The sequence below is a fragment of the Rhinichthys klamathensis genome, unplaced genomic scaffold (assembly GCF_029890125.1).
Source record: "Rhinichthys klamathensis goyatoka isolate OS25496 unplaced genomic scaffold, OSU_Roscu_1.1 h1tg000011l_1, whole genome shotgun sequence".
Classification (NCBI taxonomy): domain Eukaryota; kingdom Metazoa; phylum Chordata; class Actinopteri; order Cypriniformes; family Leuciscidae; genus Rhinichthys; species Rhinichthys klamathensis.
The window spans coordinates 13,546,638-13,569,472 of NW_026606564.1; the positions used below are offsets into that span (position 1 = coordinate 13,546,638).

At 40.8% G+C, this 22,835-nt stretch overlaps 1 long non-coding RNA gene across 1 annotated transcript; it reads left to right on the top strand.

Annotated features, from left to right (window-relative positions):
• Positions 1-5,346: 5,346 nt before the first annotated feature.
• LOC130101331 (uncharacterized) lies at positions 5,347-13,409 on the top strand. The gene is made up of 3 exons (XR_008808972.1): positions 5,347-5,419; positions 6,373-6,413; positions 12,534-13,409. It is a non-coding gene; the product is annotated as an uncharacterized LOC130101331 (long non-coding RNA).
• Positions 13,410-22,835: the final 9,426 nt, after the last annotated feature.

The window sequence follows — 22,835 nt, forward strand, 5'->3', positions numbered from 1 at the left end:
CTACTCAAAGGTGTGGAATACCCCGGCTGAAGAAAAGAGAAGGTTAGTTGATTCCTAACTAATCTCTAATCTCGTGACTAAAGGCCCGGGAAACTTCATTTTCCATCTCGCGAGCCTTTTAAAGTAAACTCTCGGGCTGCCCTGACTACAGAGTAGTCATTCATTCAAGCCATTAGTCAATTAATCACATGTTTATATTCATTTAATTACTTACATTAATAAACCACATACTTTGGGCTTAAGAGTTTTAAAGATGAAAACAATGTTCTTTACAGTTGATGTTTCTAGGCTTTCAACTATATCTCGTACTGTCTACATACAGGTTTATCAGTTACCAAATTACAATTTAATAAAACGATTCTTGGAGAATTTCATGAAGAATTAATTAGTCAACTTACCATTTCCACGAGCTTCTCAGGCCGGCTCTTCTTAAAAACGCTGATGATCACCTAAAAAATGAAGAAAATTGTTGCAAACGTAAGTAATCTGGTCCATTTTTGTTTGTGTGCATGATAATCTACAATCTTTACACTTCTGATCAAACCTGTATGTTTATGTCAGGACTGAAAGACTAAAGGCAGAAGGAAACAAGAGGGGAAAGTTTGAGCAACTTACTCGTTTGCTGTCCGCTACTCGAAATCCCATATAATCACTGCGATCGCCTCTGGATTTCAGTTCCTTCACCACCTCATACTGAGATTTAAAGGATCCTGAAAAACACACGTTAGCATGTTAATGTCCAGCACACACACACACACACACACACACCTGAAGCAGGAGTAGAGATTACACTATCAGCTGAAGAGGAGATGAATCAGAGTGATAATAATGAACACTCACTGCGTGTCGACCTGTGTGTCGATCTGTGTGTCGGCCTGGACTCCGGCGGACCTGTCGGTGTGTGTGTCGGCCTGGACTCCGGCAGACCTGTCGGTGTGTGTGTCGGCCTGGACTCCGGCGGACCTGTCGGTGTGTGTGTCGGCCTGGACTCCGGCGGACCTGTCGGTGTGTGTGGACGCTCCTGCTCAGGCACAAAAGCACACACTTCGGTTTCGTTGGTGTGGAAGAGACGTTTCCCAGCCTTCCACGCTCTCGAGGCGCCAGCACACACACTCGTCCACTTTGAGTGCTTTTCTGCAAACAACAATATTGACGAGAAACGAGTGTTTTATTAGCACAGATTACAGCTGAATGATTCACTAGTTTTGCATTGAAGAACACTAGAAAAATGACACACACGTTGCTAAAGCTGCGCATGGAAGTCACGTTATAATTGTCTCCTTCTGTTTAGTTCTGTCTATATGCTCCTGAGACCCAGAGGAAAAAAGTTTTGTGAATTTAGTATTTTTTTAATGTCATTACATTGTTTAGAGAATCTATCTATAAACTACAGGAACGTCTGTCTGTGTCTGTCTGTTATTCGTATATCTCTCGAACCGTTAGTCCGATGGATTTCAGACTTGACGGGTGTCTTGCTACGGGCATGAGTAAGTCCAGTGCCGAGTTTGACGTTGTTTGGATTAGAAATGCAAAAGATATCGGTAAGTATATCGGTAAAAGAAGTACACATTGAAGTTTTGGTTTTAAAATAAACAGCTACACTGTTTACTTCTGAATATTGTAGTTATTCAGAAGTAATTAGTTGTCAGTAGTTAGTCATGTATGTAGTTCAATTTTCCATATTGTATGTCATTATGTCAGTATCAGTATTTGCTTTCAACCATGGACAAATAAAAATGTCACTGAACTTTTGCTGAGTAATTGTAACAATGAGCACTCAAACACACCAAACCAACACTAAAAACACACAAAAACTGATTTAGCACATTCACACTGTCAAATCGACACACATGTATAATTATACAGTATATATAAATATAATATAGCCCATACACAGACACTGTGTGTGTTTGTGTGTGTGTTTGTGTGTGTGAATTAACCTGTGGTGTTGTTCCCCCACGCGACTCTAGGGGGAGCGGGAGCTTCACACTCCTCTGTTGTGTTTGTCTCCACCAACACTTCACTGCAGATCTCCTCGTCCACTGGGGAGTGTGCAAACATCGTGTCCACTGCAGATCCTGGGCTTTACAGCTGCAACTGCGTTTCTACAATGTTAAACTGACTGACTCTGAGTCTGATAACCGCTGCACTGAACAACTCGGTCTGTGACGTGATATGGAACTCGCGCTGCCGGTGACGTCACAGCAGCTGCTCTGCACGCGGTCGGCCGGTCGGTCGCCCTGAACACATTTAAAGAGACAGTTCACCAAAAATTAAAAAAAGAGTTATCATTTAATCACACTCATGTTGTTCCAAACCCGGGAGACTTTCGATCATCTTCAGAACACAAATGAAGATATTTTAAATTAAATTTGACAGATTTCCACGCAACAGAGTTAATGAGATTGTTAACCTATAATCTATTTAAATCGAGTGGTTTAGTCCAAATCTCCTGAAGAGACTCCATCGCTTTATATGATGAACAGTTTGAATTTAGGCTTTTATTATCTACTGTTAAAAAACAAACCCTCTAATGCTAACTTTATAGGGAACTGTGTTGTTTTTATGTTCAAAAACACACTGCATTCATTTATTAATCAGCATTTATTTAGTGTTACACACACTAAGCCCCATTTTGAACATTACAAATTATTTATCCATGTACAGAGTACAGAAAACTGAACACATCAATTCATAAATGAAACAATATAATCAGTGAATGAAGAGGGTAACCATGGTTACATTTTTTGTTTGTTTAAAAAAAAAAAAAAAAGTCTCATCATGGGTATAGTTTAATAATGATTTAATCACTGATAATCTCCATAATTTGGACCGAGACATAAAGATATGAGAAGATTGAGCAGATTCTGCAGATCTGAGTGTCCTGTATAAATGCGGTTGATGAGCTTTAATTCTGCTTCACTTCCAGCCGCTGAACCTCAACAATCTGACAATCAACAAAGATCGACAGTCAGAAACAAATAAAGAAACAACAACGTTCATGAAGAGCATTTCCAGCATCTCTCCTGTTTGATGTGTGTGTTCATGTTGAGTTTCTCAGGGAGAATCTGAGCTCTCTCGTTCCTGAGTCCAGCTGTTTCAGTGGATGAGGAAGATAAGGAAGAGGAAGAGGAAGATGAGAAATGAATGAATGAGGCATTTATATAGCGCTTTCATATGTACCACTGCGCTTTACAATCATATCAGGAAATCAGGATCTCCTCAACAGCACCAGTGTGCTCACCACACACACACACACACACCTCTCTATATCTCTCTCTCACACAACACACACACATATCTCTCTCTCTCTCTCTCTCTCTCTCTCTCTCTCTCTCTCTCTCTCTCTCTCTCTCTCTCTCTCTCTCTCACACACACACACACACACACACACACACACAAACTGTAAAAAAAATCCCGTATTTTTTACGGAATAATGCTGGCAACTTAGGTTGCCAATTCTGTAAAAATACATTAAAACTGTAACCACCTTTACAGAGCAGCATGTAAGTTTGACATTTTAAACTGGTATATTTAACAATGGATTTCAGCAACATTTGACATGGCCATAAAGTTAAACACATTCCTTCAGTAAGAATTCCATTCAGCTGCTGTTTTTCTAACATAAAAACTCATTTAATTTCACTGAATTTATGTGAAATATGAATCCGTCATTGGACCCCTCCTCCGCCACCTTTGCTGCTTCCCTACCTGCTGTAGGAGATGCAGCATATTGGGTATTGAAATATTCATAGGAATCCAGAAATTTAATTCATATTTTATCCAATATTAGTTGCAGATGTTATAGTCCATTCTTATACACACCCATTGAACCAACAAAGAAAATGCAAAAATATAGACTTTTGTGTAATTATTCCATATTTTGTGTAGTCATTCTATATCAGAACCTCTGACATACAATCCAAATAGTCTACAAAGTATTACCTTTCATTTGACACCAGGATTATGCTTCTACACTAATAGGTTGCCACACAGTAAGGCTTTTTTATTGTCAGTATGCATTTTGTGTGACCAAAAGTCATGTGGAGAGTTTTTCCATAGGGGATTTTACAAAACGCACAAGCATACTTTGGCAAATAATGGTCTAAAGCAGCGGTTCTCAAACTGGGGGCCACAAGATGGCGCTAGGCGGCCCGCAAAGAAATTCTAGAATATGAAATTATTTTACCTGTATGTAAGTTAGGATTGTCCTATGTGAACTATGATGTATTTTTTTTTTTTAATTAAATATTTTAAAAATATTATCAATTATACATATCATATTACGCTGAAACGTCACCGTTGAGGTAGCCTAGCCCTAGTGAACACAACGACATGAACAAGCTGATAAATGCCAAGAATATTTAAAATGGACAAGTTTTTAGATAGAGGATGCAGTGTCTCGGCTGAGAAGGTCACAACAGAAGAGCCCAGCGTGAAAAAAACGAAACTGCGTACATTTGACGACTCGTACATAAAATATGGCTTTATGGAATATAGTGACGGCAGACCACAGTGCACACTGTGCTTGAAGATTTTATCCGTTGAAGCACTGAAACCATATAAACTCAACCGACATCTCACAACAATTCATCCGGAGCATGCAAATAAAAGTAAGGATTTTTTTCAGAGAAAGAAAGAAGAATACGTCAAGCAAAAGGTACGACTGACTAACATCACGACAATACCCGAGAAAGCACAGCATGCATCGTATCTTGCAGCCCTGCGAATAGCCAAATGTAAAAAGCCTCACACAGTCGGAGAGGAATTAATACTTCCAGCAGCAGTGGATATGTGCCGAGTGATGATCGGGGGGGAGGCCGCGAATAAGATTAAAGGGATAGTTCACTTTGAAATAAATTTTTGATATGTTTTAGCTTACCTCAAGGCCATCCAAGATGTAGGTGTCTTTGTTTCCGCAGTAGTTTCAATTTTGATATTTTTAGGTCAGACAGTTCTTGTCTGTCAGTCATATAATGCAGGTCTATGGGGTCCACCTCAAAGAGCATGCACAGAGAAGTCAAGAGGTTACAAGAGGTAAAAACGATATAAATACTGTTCGTTTTCTCACACAAACCGCTCGTTTCGTTTCTTAGGCCATCAATGTGTACTTACATTTACGAGTCATTAAATCATGTTTAATTTGGACTTCTCTGTGCATGCTCTTTGAGGTGGTGACCATAGACCTGCATAATATGAAATATAAAAGGCCCCGACATACAAAATGTGCACACCAAAAAGTGAATGCGTTCATAATGAAAACATTAATTTATTCTTGCCTTCACAGAGACGGCAGTATTGTGAAGTTGTGCTTTTATCTGAAATATATTAAATTAATTGTTTTCAGATTCACAGCAGAACACAGCACTTCAAGTGGTTACATCCCAAACTTCTTCAAAGTGCTCCACTGTAAAGCAAGGTAAATACTGTAAGCATGTGGATACACCACATTACTCTTTTAGAAGTGAATGAATTTAAGTTAAATTTAATGAATGCCATATACTATCATAACTACTAAATTATCACGACTGGAAATGGCAGTCAGGTATCCAAATCACAAGGCTTAGGCTGAGTCAAGGTACACAGAATAAAGGTCAATATAACACTAGTACCCCTTTTCCACCAAGGCAGTGCTGGTGCCAGTTCGGAGCCGGTGCCTACTCGCGAACCAGTTTTTTGTGTTTAGACAGCCAAAGAACCGGTTCTCGGCCAGGAAAATTGGTTCCAAAGCGGCACCAACTCTTTGCTGGAATAGAACTGTTCTTTTACCACGCCGTGCTTACGTCGGGGGCTGGGGGCGGGGTTATTGATCATCTGGAACGTAACCTCTGTCTATAGTAATCCAGATGAGCAGCACAAATGTGTTCTAAATGTCTTCTGACCCCAATATAGGATTGCAAAGCCAGGAGAAACATTTGCAGACAGACGATGTAGTCCAACATTGTAGTTGTTATGCTTGAAGTTTGGAAAGCTAAGACGTATGGCAATGTACACAGTGACCTAACGACATCGTTCGCTGGGCTCTCTAGCCAGTGGGAAAACACACAGGTTCAGAGAAGGTTCGCAAGTTGAACCAACTTTGAACCAGTACCAGTTCCGAACCAGTTATTTTTTGGTGGAAAAGGGGTTTACGAGACTAACACTGGGAAATAAACTATGCTGGAACACTTACTGATACAGATGAGACGAATTAGCATCCACAAATAGGGACAGACGTGAAATAAAACAGGAAATACTAAACGGAGAAAAAAAAACATAACTTATTGGAGAACGGATGTAACAAAATATTATTTTTGATTAAATCCTCAATGTTTCACTTTAGCAGAACCATTGTTTCATCTTTAATAAATTTCTTTTGTTTACATTCGACAGCTGGGAAGGTGAGGAGCAAGTGGACAGGTAATGAAGTGAAGGTGTCACGGGGTGACAATGTTCAGAGGAGGCGGAACCATGATGGACACGGCGAGTGTCCCTGGGGGGAATGGGTTGACATGCACATAGCCGGCGACAGGATGGTCGAACTTCCGGTTTTTGGTAAACAAACCAGTCACGAGTAACTCGTAATGGAAAACTGGAAACAGGTGCACGGGTTAATCGAATTACGCTTGTGATTGGTGCCTATGCTGGTTGAAATACTTTAAATATCTTAAGGATCAGAGTATGAGGAAAGAGGAGGAAGACGGCGGCGCGGTGGGCTTGGATAGTCGGTTGGAGTGTTGACGTTGTGGAGCGGGCGAAGTGCCAAGATCATCTCGAGCTGAGGCGAGTTAGAGACGGACGGACCTATGACTAAATGTGGAGCCTGGGAATTGCATCTATAGCGACCCGTCCTGTGGACACTGGGAGATTGAGAATACCTGGCGGGGTCAGATAAGTGCTTGCTTTATACTGATGCGACTGTTAGGTCACGCTAGTAAGCTGTTGGAGAGAGAGAAATTAAGCGGAGAGAAATTACTCCTTACGTTGTTTACACTGTGTGCTTTTGTATGGAGCTTTGTTTGTAGTGGTTGTGTGCCAGACACGTTTGGTTGGAGTGCCCACCTCAAAGGAAACACCCCGAGTGCAGTTTCTTCACGAGTGACTTTAACCTGAGTAGTTTTCTCCATGATGCATTAGCATGAGGCTGCTTATTACATCAAATTGACCTGTTGACCTGCACACCACCGTCCTGTACCAGCAGAGCCCAGAGAGCTGTCACTGCATCCAGCTAACCTCTTCATTGTTCCACTTCAGTGGCTTGGTGAGTCTGATTGCTACACCAAATTGATCTGCTAATTGTGCACTGCCGCCCTGTATCCGCAGAGCCTAGAGAGCCGCCGCTGTATCCTGTATCCAGTTAACCTTCTCATTACTGTTACGTCCAGTGGTTTGAGGCTGCTTATTACATCCAATAAATCTGTTAACCTGCACACTATCGCCCTGTACCAGCAGAGGCCAGAGAGCTGCCACTGCATCCAGCTAACCTTTTCATTGTTTCACTTCAGTGGCTTGGTGAGTCTGATTGCTATACCAAATTGATCTGCTAACTGTACACTGCTGCCCTGTATCCGCAGAGCCTAGAGAGCTGCCGCTGTATCCAGTTAACCTTCTCATTACTGTTACGTCCAGTGGTTTGAGGCTGCTTATTACATCCAATAGATCTGTTAACCTGCACACTATCGCCCTGTACCAGCAGAGGCCAGAGAGCTGCCAGTGGATCCAGCTAACCTTTTCATTGTTTCACTCCAGTGGCTTGGTGAGTCTGATTGCTATACCAAATTGACCTGCTAACTGTGCACTGCTGCCCTGGATCCGCAGAGCCTAGAGAGCCGCCGCGGTATCCAGCCAACCTTTCCATTATTGTTACGTCCAGTGGTTTGAGGCTGCTTATTACATCAAATAGACCTGTTAACCTGCACACTATCGTCCTGTACCAGCAGGGTCCAGAGAGCTGTCGCTGTATTCAGCTAACCTTTCCATTGCTCCACTTCAGTGGCTTGGTGAGTCAGCTTGCTGCACCAAATTGATCTGCTAACTGTGCACTGCTGTCCTGCATCCACAGAGCCTAGAGAGAACTGCCGCAACCAGTCAACCTTCTCATTGCTGTTACGTCTAGCGGCGTGAGGCTGCTTATTACATCAAATTGGCCTGTTCACCGATGCATCGCTGCCTCGTCCTAGGAGTCTAGAAGGCCGTCTGCTGCATCAAATTCATCTGTTTACGGCTGCTTCGCCCCAGCGGAGTCCGGTCGGCCCTCCTACTTTACCAAGCCATCTGACTATTGTGGTCCTGCATTGGTGGGGCCCCATATACCGGTTAACACAGCAAGCTAACTCGCCTGGTGTCTCACCCCTGTGAAACCTAAAGTTTCATCTGGCCACTGGCTAACAACTCCCCCAAGACTTTCTTTTAACCATTATTCATTAACCAAGATCATTATTCATGTCGGCACTAATGATGTTCGACTCCGCCAGTCGGAGATCACCAAAATTAATATTAAAGAGGTGTGTGAACTCGCAAGTACGATGTCAGGCACTGTAATTTGCTCTGGCCCCCTTCCTGTACGCAGGAGTGATGAGATAGTTAGCCGATTGGCCTCACTGAATGGTTGGCTGTCGAAGTGGTGTCCGCAGAATAATATAAAATTCATAGACAATTGGAAAAGTTTTTGGGGCAAGCCTGATCTGTTGAAAAGAGATGGTATCCATCCCTCCTGGGCTGGTGCTGCTCTTCTCTCTAGTAATTTGGCTCATAGTCTTAGAGATAAAACATGACAATCTGGGGCTCAGGTCAGGAAGCAGACAGACTGGCTAAACCGACCGTCTGCTAGCGGCCTCACGTCACCAAGGTCAGATAAATCCCATCACATAGAGCCTCTTTCACCTAGATATCATCATATAGAGACTGTGTCTGTTGCCCGAATTTGGAAATCCAAAAAACGTCAGGTTAAAAATTTAATTGATGTTCAACAAATAAAAAACAGATATAATACAGATGAGCAAATGATAAAGCTTGGGTTGCTGAATATTCGATCCCTTACTTCAAAATCTCTCATAGTTAATGATATGATTTCAGATTATAATCTTGATATGCTGTGTTTGACAGAAACCTGGCTAAAACCAAACGATTACATTATTTTAAATGAGTCAACCCCACAAGATTACAGTTATAAAAATGAACCTCGTCTGAAAGGCAAAGGGGGAGGTGTTGCTGTAATTTATAGTAATATTTTCAAAACCACTAAGAAATGTAGCTTTAAATATACTTCTTTTGAAGTATTGGTGCTTAATGTAAAAATATATAGTGTAAACGATAAATCACATTTGAGAATTATGCTGGCTACTGTATACAGGCCACCAGGGCACCATAAAGATTTTATCAAAAAATGTGCGGACTTTCTATCAGATTTAGTATTGGCTGCAGATAAAGTACTAATTGTTGGTGATTTTAATATACATGTAGATAATAAAAAAGATGCTTTGGGATTGGCATTTAAAGACATTGTAAACTCAATTGGAGTTAGACAACACGTGTCAGGACCTAGTCATTGTCGTAATCATACTCTAGATCTAATATTATCACATGGAATAGATGTTGATGCTGTTGAAATTCTGCAGCAGAGCGATGACATCTCAGATCATTATCTAGTCTCATGTAAATTACATTTAGCCAAGGCTGCAAAGCCGACTCCGTGTTATAAATACGTTAGACCTATAACTTCTGCCACTAAAGATTGCTTTATCAATAATCTTCCTAATCAGTTTAATCATCTCAGCATCCCAGATAGCTTAGAAGAACTCGATATTGCAACAGAAACGTTTAACTCTCTCTTTTCCAGCACTTTAGACGCAGTTGCTCCGTTGCGCTTAAAGAAGATTGAAGAAAATAGTCCAACGCCGTGGTACAGCGAGCACACTCAGGCCCTTAAGAGAGCAGCCAGAAAAATGGAGCGCAACTGGAAGAAAACTAAACTAGAGGTATTTCGGATTTCGTGGAAAGAGAGCTCGATTGTCTACAGAGAGGCTTTAAAAGCTGCTAGATCTGCTTATTTTTCAAACCTATTAGAAGAAAATAAACATAATCCTAGCTATTTATTTGAAACAGTGGCTAAACTAACGGAAAAAGAAAGCTTCAAGCTCAGAAGTGTCAAAGCAACACAGCAGTGATAACTTTATGAACTTCTTCACTTATAAGATTGATAATATCAGGGACAAAATTATAACTATGCAACCGTCTACCACAGTATCGCATCAGAAAGTGCATTGTAGTCTCCCTGAGGAAAAATTTGATTTATTTGTTGCTATAGGAGAGGAAGAATTCTGCAAACTCGTTAATTCATCTAAATCGACAACTTGTATGTTAGATCCTATACCGACTAAGCTACTGAAAGAGATGTTTCCAGAGGTCATATATCCTCTTCTTAATATCATTAATTCATCTTTGTCTCTAGGATACGTACCAAAAACCTTTAAACTGGCTATGATAAAACCGCTTGTTAAAAAACCACAACTTGATCCTACAGAATTAGTCAATTACAGGCCGATCTCGAATCTGCCTTTTCTGTCAAAGATATTAGAAAAAGCAGTATCTTCACAACTATGTTCCTTTCTAGAAAGAAATGATCTCTGCGAGGATTTTCAGTCCGGATTTAGACCGTACCATAGCACTGAGACCGCTCTCATTAGAGTCACAAATGATTTGCTCTTATCATCCGATCCAGGTTGTATCTCTCTATTAGTGTTACTCGATCTTAGTGCTGCATTTGACACCATTGACCACAACATTCTTTTAAATAGACTAGAAAACTATGTTGGCATTAGTGGAATTGCATTAGCATGGTTTAAATCATACTTAACTGACCGTTATCAGTTCGTAGCAGTAAATGAAGAGATGTCTTATCGATCACAAGTTCAGTATGGCGTACCACAAGGCTCAGTACTAGGACCGCTGCTGTTCACTCTGTACATGCTACCATTAGGAGATATCATTAGGAAACATGGAGTTAGCTTTTGCTGTTATGCCGATGATACTCAACTGTATATTTCTTCAAAACCCAACGAAACTTACCAATTCACAAAATTAACGGAATGCATAGCTGATATAAAAAATTGGATGACTAGTAATTTCGTACTACTAAATTCTGAAAAGACAGAGATTCTAATTATTGGACAAAAAACTTCCACACGTAATAACCCAGAATACTGTCTAACACTTAATGGCTGCTCTGTCAAGTCTTCGTCGTCGGTTAGGAACCTGGGTGTGCTCTTTGATACCAACCTTTCTTTTGAAAGCCACGTGTCTAGTATCTGTAAAACTGCATTTTTCCATCTTAAAAATATATCTAAAATACGCCATATGCTCTCATTGGGAAATGCGGAACAATTAGTCCATGCGTTCATGACCTCAAGGCTAGATTATTGTAATGCTCTACTGGGTGGTTGCCCTGCACGCTTAATAAACAAACTACAGCTAGTTCAAAACGCTGCAGCTCGAGTTCTTACCAGAACCAGGAAATATGACCATATTAGCCCGGTTCTGTCAACACTGCATTGGCTCCCTATTAAACATCGTATAAATTTAAAAATATTGTTGATTACCTACAAAGCACTAAATGGTTTAGCTCCGCAGTACTTGAGCGAGCTCTTAACGCATTATAGTCCTTCACGTCTACTGCGATCTCAAAATTCCGGCCAGTTGATAATACCTAGAATATCTAAATCGACTGCTGGCGGTAGATCCTTTTCCTATTTAGCACCAAAACTTTGGAACAGTCTTCCTACCATTGTCCGGGAAGCAGACACACTCTGTCAGTTCAAAGCTAGACTAAAAACACATCTCTTTGACCTAGCATACACATAATACATTATAGACTTCTATAAATTCAATGTTAGGCTGCATAGATTAGGTCAGCCGGAACTGGGAACACTTCCCTTAAATCTTGATGTACTCGCTACATCATAAGAAGAATGGCATCTACGCTAATATTAGTGTCTTTGTTTATCCCGAGGTTTTCCCGCAGCCTGCCGGATCCAGGCCGTGTCCAGATCTGACGAGGGAGCTTTGCCTGGACCCGATGACAATGCAGTGCTGAAGTATCCACTATCCTCTCCCTATGTGAGGATCCCTTTCCCACTTTACAGATAAAGCGTTGTGAATTCCGGCTCGCGTACCCCGAAGTGATAAAATAAAACAAAATTCTGTATCAAAATTTATAGGCAAGAAAAGTAGTTTGTTTAGGCTGGGTTGTATGAATTACAAACCTGCGCACATTTTAAAAAAAAAAGCACATAACTATAGAATTCTGAATGAGCATGTGAACGCCGTCAGCGTTAATCACAGGTTCGCGTTTAAAGTCTGATCATTTCGACGGAGGTGAATCAATCAAAGTTAACTTTAGCGGGAAGCCAAAACAATCTGTTACCTTAAATTATATGTTTATCTCTGTAAAGCTGCTTTGAAACAATCCATTGTTAAAAGCGCTATATAAATGAAGATGACTTGACTTGACTTAACAAAGACATTAAATAAAGAACATTTCCTTGTCTGTGACAAAGGCTGTGGAGCGGCACATGATTCATTTCATGACCAGCTGCAAGGTGCCAGGTAAAAATGACTGTGACTCCTGTCTCCAGGCAGAACCAGTGGCTCTGAAAGACCGAGACTGGGCTGCAATCAAATACTACATTCACAATAGAATCGTATCAACGAAAAGGAAAATGTATAGATAGAGGTTCCCAAACCTGTACTGGAGTACCCCCAACACTGCACGTTTTCTTTGTCTCCCTAATCAGGTGTGTTTGATTAGGGAGACAAAGAAAACGTGCAGTGTTGGGGGTACTCCAGTACAGGTTTGGGAACCAATGAACTAGAACAAGCCAACTGTGGCTGAGGGGCAATTTAATTTCTGTTGAACTTGGTTAGAAAAATGCTCACTGTGGACTGTTATAGTCACCTTACATATCCAGTGAAAATGAGTTTTGCTTTGATATTCTCATTTTAATTCAAGGATTGCCATTGATGTTTTCTTGTACAAGCATGTTACAACCTAGTTTTGACTGAGGCTGCCATGTTGACATGTATTCATGAGGGCTATTAATGATATGTTTTCTTTTATCCCCAGCTTTCAGACACTTTTTTTATTTTCTCACTACCTCTGGATCAGATCATAATGCATTGTTTCAAGTAACCGACAATCTCTTTCATAGAATAAGGTTTAAAAGTATATGTAATCTATACTTTCTGTGTCAACAAGCAAGTACTTTAAGGGATTGTTACTTTCAAACATATTTCTCAAGTTTTCAGTGTTTTGTTTTAGACGCTAAAGAGAGTAGTTCTTTCATTTAAAATAAGCTGTCTTTTGTATTGCCTTATCCTGTATTGTGGCTGGTTGTTCAATGCTTTAAAAACATTTGATGAGGGTTGCCATTTCTTAATTTAGTTAAGCCCTAGTTATAATAAGTCCATCCATATGCAGCATTGGTCAGCCAATGAAGGTCAATCATTTTCATACTTGTACCTATTTTGGTTAAGCTATGAATACAAGTAAGAAAGACCTGAAGTGTTTCCTCTTTCTTTCACATAACATCTACTCTGAAATTCATGAATAGACGATGAGACATTTGAAGACCGTAAAGGTGCACTGAGTTCCAGCGCGATTTCATTTTTGTCTCAAATCGTAGGCATCTCTCCTTGATCCGCTAGCTGCCTGCCCCCTGAATACTCTGTGAAAAAGCCCGGTCTCGGGAGACAACACAGGAATCGTAATGTCAAAAAAAAAAAACACTAGGTGCACAGGTTCAAGTTTTTTGCATAAGCTCATAAGAATTTTCAATATATCAGCTGTAACTTATAACCTAATATCGTAAAAAAAATTGTAAAAACATGCTCTGTTTTGTTTGGTATTTACTTGGAATTTCAACAGAAGTGTCACCATGCAGGAACTCATAGTGCACCTTTCATGAGCTACGACCCCTTTTGAGTTAGCTTTTATATATCTCTGAGCCACTCAGTTTTACATTTTATCAACCTGTAAATGTGAAAAATGTTTACTGAAATTGAGCATGACTATATTGTGCACCGCTGCTTCTAATGTAGAAAGAAATTTCAAACATTTAACAGCAGCCAAGTTGCAAATAAGCACCCTATTTTATTCATTACTGAGTCTTTATAAGTCATTTAAACCTGAAAATGTAGTGTTTCTATGGGCTTCACAAATCACTTAAACATGAAATGACAGTGTTTGTTGCTATGACCTCATAAGTCACAAAAACCCAAACATGTCCTCACAAGTAGCATAAAAATCAAGTCTGCCCAAAATATAGCCTTAGACAAAATCTCAACAAATGGATCTATTCCTTGAAACATTGGTAGGAAATTATTTGAAAACCATGTCTGTTGGACCTTGGGAAAGGCATGTCCTAATATTTCACGTTTTTTTCACAAGTCCCGATATATCATGAAAACAAGTATGTGTGTGTGTGTGTGTGTGTGTTAATGAATGAATGAACGAACGCACAGACACGCACTGTTACAGACGAAATAATTTGGATAAAGTTTTTCAAATCAAATAAGCTTCAAATAAGCTTCAAAATAAAGACATCAAATAAGCTTTTGTTAGGAGTTTCTGCTCATATGTTAAATATATAGTATGTTTTGTCAATAAACTAATCAACTAAGATGTTTGTTCCAATGCAAGCTATATCAAAATAATGAATCCTCAACTTTGAAATATGTATGATCAAACTAAGACATTTATGGAAAAAGACTATTTTCTTTTCAAGATGTTTCCAACTCTAACTTTGAACTTTGAACTGAAATAAAACCATGTCGATATGGTGAAGGGTGTGTGATAGAAGTGTCCAGACGTATGCACCCTGTATTTTAAAGAAGAACATTTAATTATTTGCGATACATTATTCATTTCACAAAGAATTCAGGGACATTATTCACGTCCCTAAAGGTTGGAGTTTTCCTCATTTTTTAAATTAAGGCATTAAGATTTTGTATTCCTCTTTTTAGTCAACTTTAGCATGGGTGTGTTCACTTATTCTAAGCAGTGTGCGTGTGTGTGTCACGGTATACGTGACACACACACGCACGACTGTAAAGCACTTCTGGACTCTGGGGCTGAAGGTAATTTCATGGCCAGTATGTTTGCACACAAATTTCAGATCCCACTCAGACCACTCACTCAGAAGATTGCTGTACACGCACTAATATTGTGGAGGTTCGGGACATTTCGCGTACAACTGCCCGGTAAAAGGCCAAGCCCGATAGTAAGTATGAGGCTACTATCGGGTGGGATCTCCGCCGAGAAGACCTCATCCACATCTATACTCCTCCCGGTAAGACTGAGATGGTCTACTCACCAGCACGACTGTAAAGCACTTCTGGACTCTGGGGCTGAAGGTAATTTCATGGACAGTATGTTTGCACACAAATTTCAGATCCCACTCAGACCACTCACTCAGAAGATTGCTGTACACGCACTAAATGGCCAAGAACTTCCCACCATCTCATTCACCACTGAAGATATTACCCTCATCACTTCTGGCAACCATACTGAGACTATTTTTTTTTATATCCTGGATTCACCGTTGGCACCCGTTGTTCTTGGTCACCCCTGGCTCATCCGTCACAACCCCCGAGTGGACTGGCAGCACAAGGCTATACTGGAGTGGAGCAAGGAATGTCATCAGTCTTGTCTTGTGTCTGCTTGTCCGTCTGTGCCTGTTTATGTGTTTCAGGAGGAAGCAGGGGATCTGTCTAACGTGCCTGAGGAGTACGATGACCTGAAGGAAGTGTTCAGTAAGTCTAGGGCTTCTCTCCCTCCTCATCGTCCCTATGACTGTGCCATAGAGTTAATGCCAGGTAGGTCTCCGCCTAAAGGCAAGTTATACTCGCTTTCTGTTCCAGAAAGGGAGGCCATGGAGAAATATATTTCTGATTCTCTGGCAACCAAATTCATCCGCCCTTCCCTTTCACCAGCGGGGGCGGGGTTCTTTTTTGTGGGGAAGAAGGATGGATCTCTGCGACCTTGTATTGATTACCGAGGGTTGAATAACATCACGGTAAAGAATACTTATCCTTTGCCATTGATGTCTTCAGCCTTCGAGAGGTTGCAGGGAGCATCCGTCTTCACGAAATTGGACTTACGTAATGCTTATCATTTGGTCCGCATCAGGGAGGGGGATGAATGGAAGACTGCATTTAATACCCCCAGAGGGCACTTTGAATATTTGGTCATGCCGTTCGGGCTGTCCAACTCCCTAGCAGTCTTCCAGGCACTTGTTAATGACGTGTTGCGAGACATGATAGATCAATTCATATATGTTTACCTGGATGACATATTGATATTTTCCTCGTCTCTCCAGGAACATGTGCAACACGTACGACAAGTGCTTCAGAGGTTGTTAGAGAATGGGCTTTTTGTCAAGGCGGAGAAATGCGATTTTCATGCACAGTCTGTTCCTTTCTAGGACACATCATCTCGTCTGAGGGAATGCGTGTGGACCCTGACAAGGTTAAGGCTGTGGTAGAATGGCCAAGTCCAGATTCCCGTAAGGCCCTACAGAGGTTTCTGGGATTCGCCAATTTCTATCGGCGGTTCATTCGCAACTTCAGCCAGCTAGCCTCGCCTCTGACTGCCTTGACCTCCCCCAGAACTCCGTTCAGGTGGTCAGATACAGCCGAGGCTGTGTTTGCTAACCTCAAGAGCCGCTTTGTTTCAGCTCCCATCCTCGTTGCCCCTGATTACTCGCGGCAGTTCGTGGTGGAGGTCAATGCGTCAGAGGTAGGGGTAGGAGCAGTTCTATCCCAACGCTCTCCCACAGACGATAAGATGCATCCTTGCGCGTTTTTTTCTCATCGTTTATCCCCAGCTGAACGTAATTACGACATTGGTAACAGGGAGTTGTTGGCAGTCAAGCTAGCGTTGGAAGAATGGCGACATTGGTTAGAGGGTTTGGGGGTACCTTTTATCGTCTGGACCGACCACAAGAACTTAGAGTACATCAGAACAGCCAAAAGATTGAACTCCAGGCAGGCTCGGTGGGCACTTTTTTTCGGTCGTTTTGATTTTTCTCTCTCGTACCGCCCGGGTTCTAAAAACATCAAACCCGATTCTTTGTCTCATATTTTTGATCGCTCCGAACGCCCGTCTACTCCCGAGTGCATTTTACCGGAGACCCTATTTGTTTCCACACTCGAATGGGAGATCGAATCGAAGGTCAAGAAGGCCTTAGAAGGGGTAACGCCTCCGCCCGAATGTCCACCGAGTCGTTTATTTGTGCCGGAGGGATTAAGGTCAGACGTCATCCGGTGGGGCCATTGTTCCAACATAGCTTGTCATCCAGGAGTTAATCGTACTAAGTTTTTAGTTAAGCAACGATTCTGGTGGCCACTTATGGCTCGTGACATTCAAAGTTTTGTTTTGGCTTGCTCGGTCTGTGCCACTGGTAAGACTTCCAATCGACCCCCAGATGGGCTCCTCCAACCGCTGCCAGTCCCTTCGAGACCCTGGTCCCACATCGCTCTAGATTTTATCACCGCCCTCCCACCCTCCCAGGGTAACACTGTCGTTTTGACAGTGGTGGACCGGTTCTCGAAGGCGGCTCACTTTATTCCCTTACCCAAATTACCCTCAGCTAAGGAGACAGCGTTGACAGTCATTGACCACGTCTTTCGTTTACATGGCCTCCCGTTGGACGTGGTCTCTGACAGAGGACCCCAATTAGTGTCAAAATTTTGGCAAAAGTTTTGTAAGTTACTGGGGGCGATGGTTAGTCTGTCTTCAGGGTTTCACCCTCAGAGCAATGGCCAGACCGAGAGAGCCAACCAAGATCTGGAGAGAGCGTTACGATGTTTGGTATCCAAGAATCCTTCCTCATGGAGCCAACAGCTGTCCATGGTGTAGTACGCCCACAATACCTTACCAGTGTCGGCCACGGGCCTCTCTCCGTTTGAGTGTAGTGTAGGTTACCAGCCACCCATTTTTCCCAGTTTGGAATCCGAGGTCGCGGTCCCCTCTGCTCACGCCTTTATCCAGAGGTGTCACCGCACTTGGACTAGAGCCCGTGAGACTTTACTCCAAGTGGGGGCGCGCACCAAGGTCGAAGCCTCCCGTATACGTCGTCGGTCAAAAAGTGTGGCTTTCTACTAAGAACATTCCTCTCCGCTCCGTCTCTAATAAGCTTGCTCCCAAATTTATTGGCCTGTTCACTGTCACCAAGATCATTAGTCCGGTGGCAGTCCGCCTTAGTTTACCTCCTGCGTACAGGAGAATTCACCCCGTATTTCACGTTTCCAAAATTAAGCCCGTGTTTCACGCTCACATTAATCCGCCTGCCCACATTAATCCGCCATTATTCCTCAATCATAGACGAAACCGCGCAAGACGAATCTTAATCTGACTAAAAAATATAGTGCGTTTACAGCATTTGCCTGGGGGCGTTTATCTATTTTGCAAATGGCCTCAACACATTATCTTATGAATAGCGCGCTCTGCGAGTGGGTGTGAACAAATTAACGATAATGAGCTGAGACAGGAGAAACTGTACTTCTCTTTAGTTTCAGACAGATTACATTGCAGGAGAATATTTGTTTTAAATGTGAATTGTTTTATTTAAAAGTAGAAATTTAAAGCGTTCTTTAGACGTATGTTTCATGTTTGTGTGATAAGTATTAGTGGAGTTTCCGTTCATTTTCCAGACATGTTTCAGAAAGATTTTTGCCGAGACAGAGTGAGCTGAAAGCGCACCCTGTTTATTTTATTTATAAAAAAAAAAAAAAAAAGGTTTTGATGTTAATGTGAGTGTACACAAAAAAGAAGACCCTCTATAGTTTATAATCATGTATTGATTTTATTTATATGACCATAAATGACGGAGTATTTTAAGTCTATGTTGCTGCTATGTGAAAAAAAAACAGCAAAACGCGCGGGCACGTTCTTGGTCCCCAGAGGGTTAAAGGGGTCATATAATGGTACATGCACTTTTTCAAGTTGATTGTACTGAAATGTGTGTTGGCAGTGCCTGTACACAACCATCATATAATGATAAAAATCCATCCAGTGTTTTTGTTTTAATCTCCTTATTTGTTTTCCCCTGCCTCAAATCGAGCCGTTCGACCGTGTGACGCCCCTCCCGCGATTGTTGATTGACAGCAGCGATTCAACACAGACCCGCCCTCGCTCGTGAGCCAGCTGTCAATCATAGTCTGCGCGGACCGGCGCGGTCATTGTTGATATGCTGGAGCACTGTCTATGAGTAGAATGGCGTCTAAGCGATTGTGGTGTTCTGTTCTTGGGTGCAATAACGAACACAGCAGTCATTTTAATGTTCCTAAATCCGAACTGCTGAAGACGCAGTGGCTGAGTTTGTTTTCGAAGGGAATATTCCCCACGAGCAACGTCAATGCTCTCATGTTTGCGCGAATCATTTCTCACCAGACTGCTTTATAAACGAGGGTCAGTATAAAGCTGGTTTTGCTAAGCAGCTGCTCCTGAAAAAAGGATCGGTACCAGATATTCATGTTCCTGCTGAACCTCTAGAACAACTGAAGTGAGTGTAACGTTTTATATTAATATATCTTTGCAAATCGCTAGCTGCACGCTTCACGATGAATGCGTCTAAGGTTTACACTCAGGGTACATTACTGGTCAGGGGATCTCTGGATAATCCGTAATTCGTTTGTAATTATAAAACGAAAATACCGTTTTTCTGTTTTTTGTTTCAAAACGAAAAACCAAATAACCGTTTTTGGTGTCAGAATCAAAAAACGAAAAACCAATTAAAAACGGCCCGTTTTTCGTTTTTTGGCGATCATTTTATCGTTATTCCTTTTTGAACAAAGAATGAAGAGAGTCTTTAAACTTCAGTCAATTCGTTTTTCGTTTATAAACCAAAAACGGAAGTCACGTGGTCTATTCCTTTTTTGGAAACGAAAGTAACCGGAAACACTTTCAAAATAAAAGTTGGCTAACTATAGTTAGCGAGGTGATTGTAGACTAAAACTAAACTAATATAACGTTTTTTAGTACAACTAAAGTAGCACTGGGTGTGAAAAAAAAAACACTTTAGTTTACTGAAATAAAAATAAAAAATAATAAAATAATAACTCTGGCTGTTAGGGAGAATTAAACATTTGTAAGACCATTGGTGACCTGTAACTTCAGATTAAGACAAGTGAACTCATTTTATATGTATCTTAGGATAGCAGGTAGCCTATTTATTTATAAGTTTCTATAATTTAATTCACATTTTAGTTTTGTAACATATTTACAGCCCTTCTTGCTATGTGGAAGCTCAACCAGCAGAGGTCCCTCTCCCCCTTCTCTACCCCCTTCAAGCACCGCTACCAACAGAAGCTAATCATTGAGTTTGAAGGGTGTGCAGAACTTCACCTGCCTTCCAGCTCCTCTTTCTATGGCACTATAGCTGCTAAACACTCTCAGCTTCCACCATCTACTGTTACCCCTTCTGTGTCAAAACAAAACTCTTCCAAAACAAATCTATAAAGTTGTATACTTTTTATTTTCCTTTGCATTTTTCTCCAGTGTAATTTAGCCTACTTATTATGTTAGTTAAGTAGATTAAATTTTTTTTTATGCAGCTTGTAGTTCTCATTAGTTATGTACTTGTGTGTGAAACCATAGCATTACTCAGTCATAAAATTATCTCTAGCTCTGGGACTTTCAGATCTTTTATTGCTTTTTTTGGGTTTAATTCTGTTTGATGAACCACCAGGGAAGGCAGTGCTCTGTACTCTTGGTACTTGTGTAAAGTAAAATAAAAGTGAAGTTAAATCATTTAGTTTTTCTCCCTGGTACTCATCTCAGGACCTTCCAGATTTGACCCAATACCTAGAGGCTGTGAGCCTGTGCACTGTGTGCAGGGTTTAAGGACTGATGATAGTAGCAAGACTGGCCCCAGTCACCTACCATCACTCTCTCTTCAAATAAATGCTGGACTGGCAGGACAAAGCAGTACACCACTCCTTCCTCCGGCACCATAAAAGGGCCTTGTTGTCACTTTCAGATATATACATCATGGTTTATGGTAAGCCACATCTTTGAATTGTGGCACTACTTTTGTGGAATTGGATATTGAAATAAGTGTAAGACTAATTGTGACTTTGGTGCTACAAGTGCGGCACCCAGTGTCACTAGTAATGCTTCTGTTGGAAATAGTGGGACACAAGTCCCACTAAATGGAGTGTAATGGAAACTGTTAAAAGGAGTGACCAGGGCACAAATTAGTGGTTGATTCTCCTTTATCACCAGCCCAACAAACAATACTACTATTATGTTTATGGTTAAAATTGAACATTCACCCAAACAATTTTTTTTTTTTTTTTAGTTGTCACAGGTAGAACTATTCTTTATGCTTTTCATTAAGTTATTTATTTAAATGTATTGTTGTTATTCTAGTTCTCATGGCTGTGCTGTGTTTATTTAATTTGCTTGACGTTGATTCTCCCTCAGTTGTTTTCTTATGTTAGCTGTTTATTGCTGTTATTTGGCTGGTTGTCTGGTTTCACACACAAGTAGGTCTACATAACTAATGAGAACTACAAGCTGCATAAAAAATATTTAATCTACTTAACTAACATAATAAGTAGGCTATATTACACTGGAGAAAAATGCAAAGGAAAATAAAAAGTATACAACTTTATAGATTTGTTTTGGAAGAGTTTTGTTTTGACACAGAAGGGGTAACAGTGGAAGCTGAGAGTGTTTAGCACATATAGTGCCATAGAAAGAGGAGCTGGAAGGCAGGTGAAGTTCTGCACACCCTTCAAACTCAGTGATTAGCTTCTGTTGGTAGCGGTGCTTGCCTTCTCTTTGATATAAACACAAGTCAAAAGGTCAAACCCTTGTTGCCTGTTGTCCCACAGAAAGAGTCGGTGCACAGAAGGGGGTAGAAAGACCTCTGCTGGTTGAGCTTCCACATAGCAATAAGGGCTATAAATATGTTACAAAACTAAAATGTGAATTAAATAATAGAAACTTATAAATAAATAGGCTACCTGCTATCCTAAGCTACATATAAAATGAGTTCACTAGTCTTAATCTAAAGTTACAGGTCACCAATGGTCTTACAAATGTTTAATTCTCCCTAACAGCCAGAGTTATTATTTTATTATTTTTAATTTTTATTTCAGTTAACTAAAGTGTTTTTTTCACACCCAGTGCTACTTTAGTTGCACTAAAAAACGTTATATTAGTTCAGTTTTAGTCTACAATCACATCGCTAACTATAGTTAGCCAACTTTTATTTTGAAAGTGTTTCCGGTTACTTTCGCTTCCAAAAAAGGAATAGACCACGTGACTTCCGTTTTTGGTTTATAAACGAAAAACGAATAGACTGAAGTTTAAAGACTCTCTTCATTCTTTGTTCAAAAAGGAATAACGATAAAATGATCGCCAAAAAACGAAAAACGGGCCGTTTTTAATTGGTTTTTCGTTTTTTGATTCTGACACCAAAAACGGTTATTTGGTTTTTCGTTTTGAAACAAAAAACAGATAAACGGTATTTTCGTTTTATAATTACAAACGAATTACGGATTATCCAGAGATCCCCTGACCATTACTGCATGTTTTCTATGTACGACGTTCTCAATATAATTCATAATCCCACGTTTATAATGAACAACGCGTTATGGTTATTGTGTTACAAACGGTGTAGCACAGAACAGAGAGGCGGGGTGGGCAAAGCTCATGATCATTTAAAGGCATATGCACTGAAACGGCGTGCTGAAAACAGAGCTGTTTTTGACCAGATAAAATAACTGTTTTCTTACAATACTAATGAGAATTTTTAATTAAAGTATATTACAAACTTTTAATTTAGACCCTA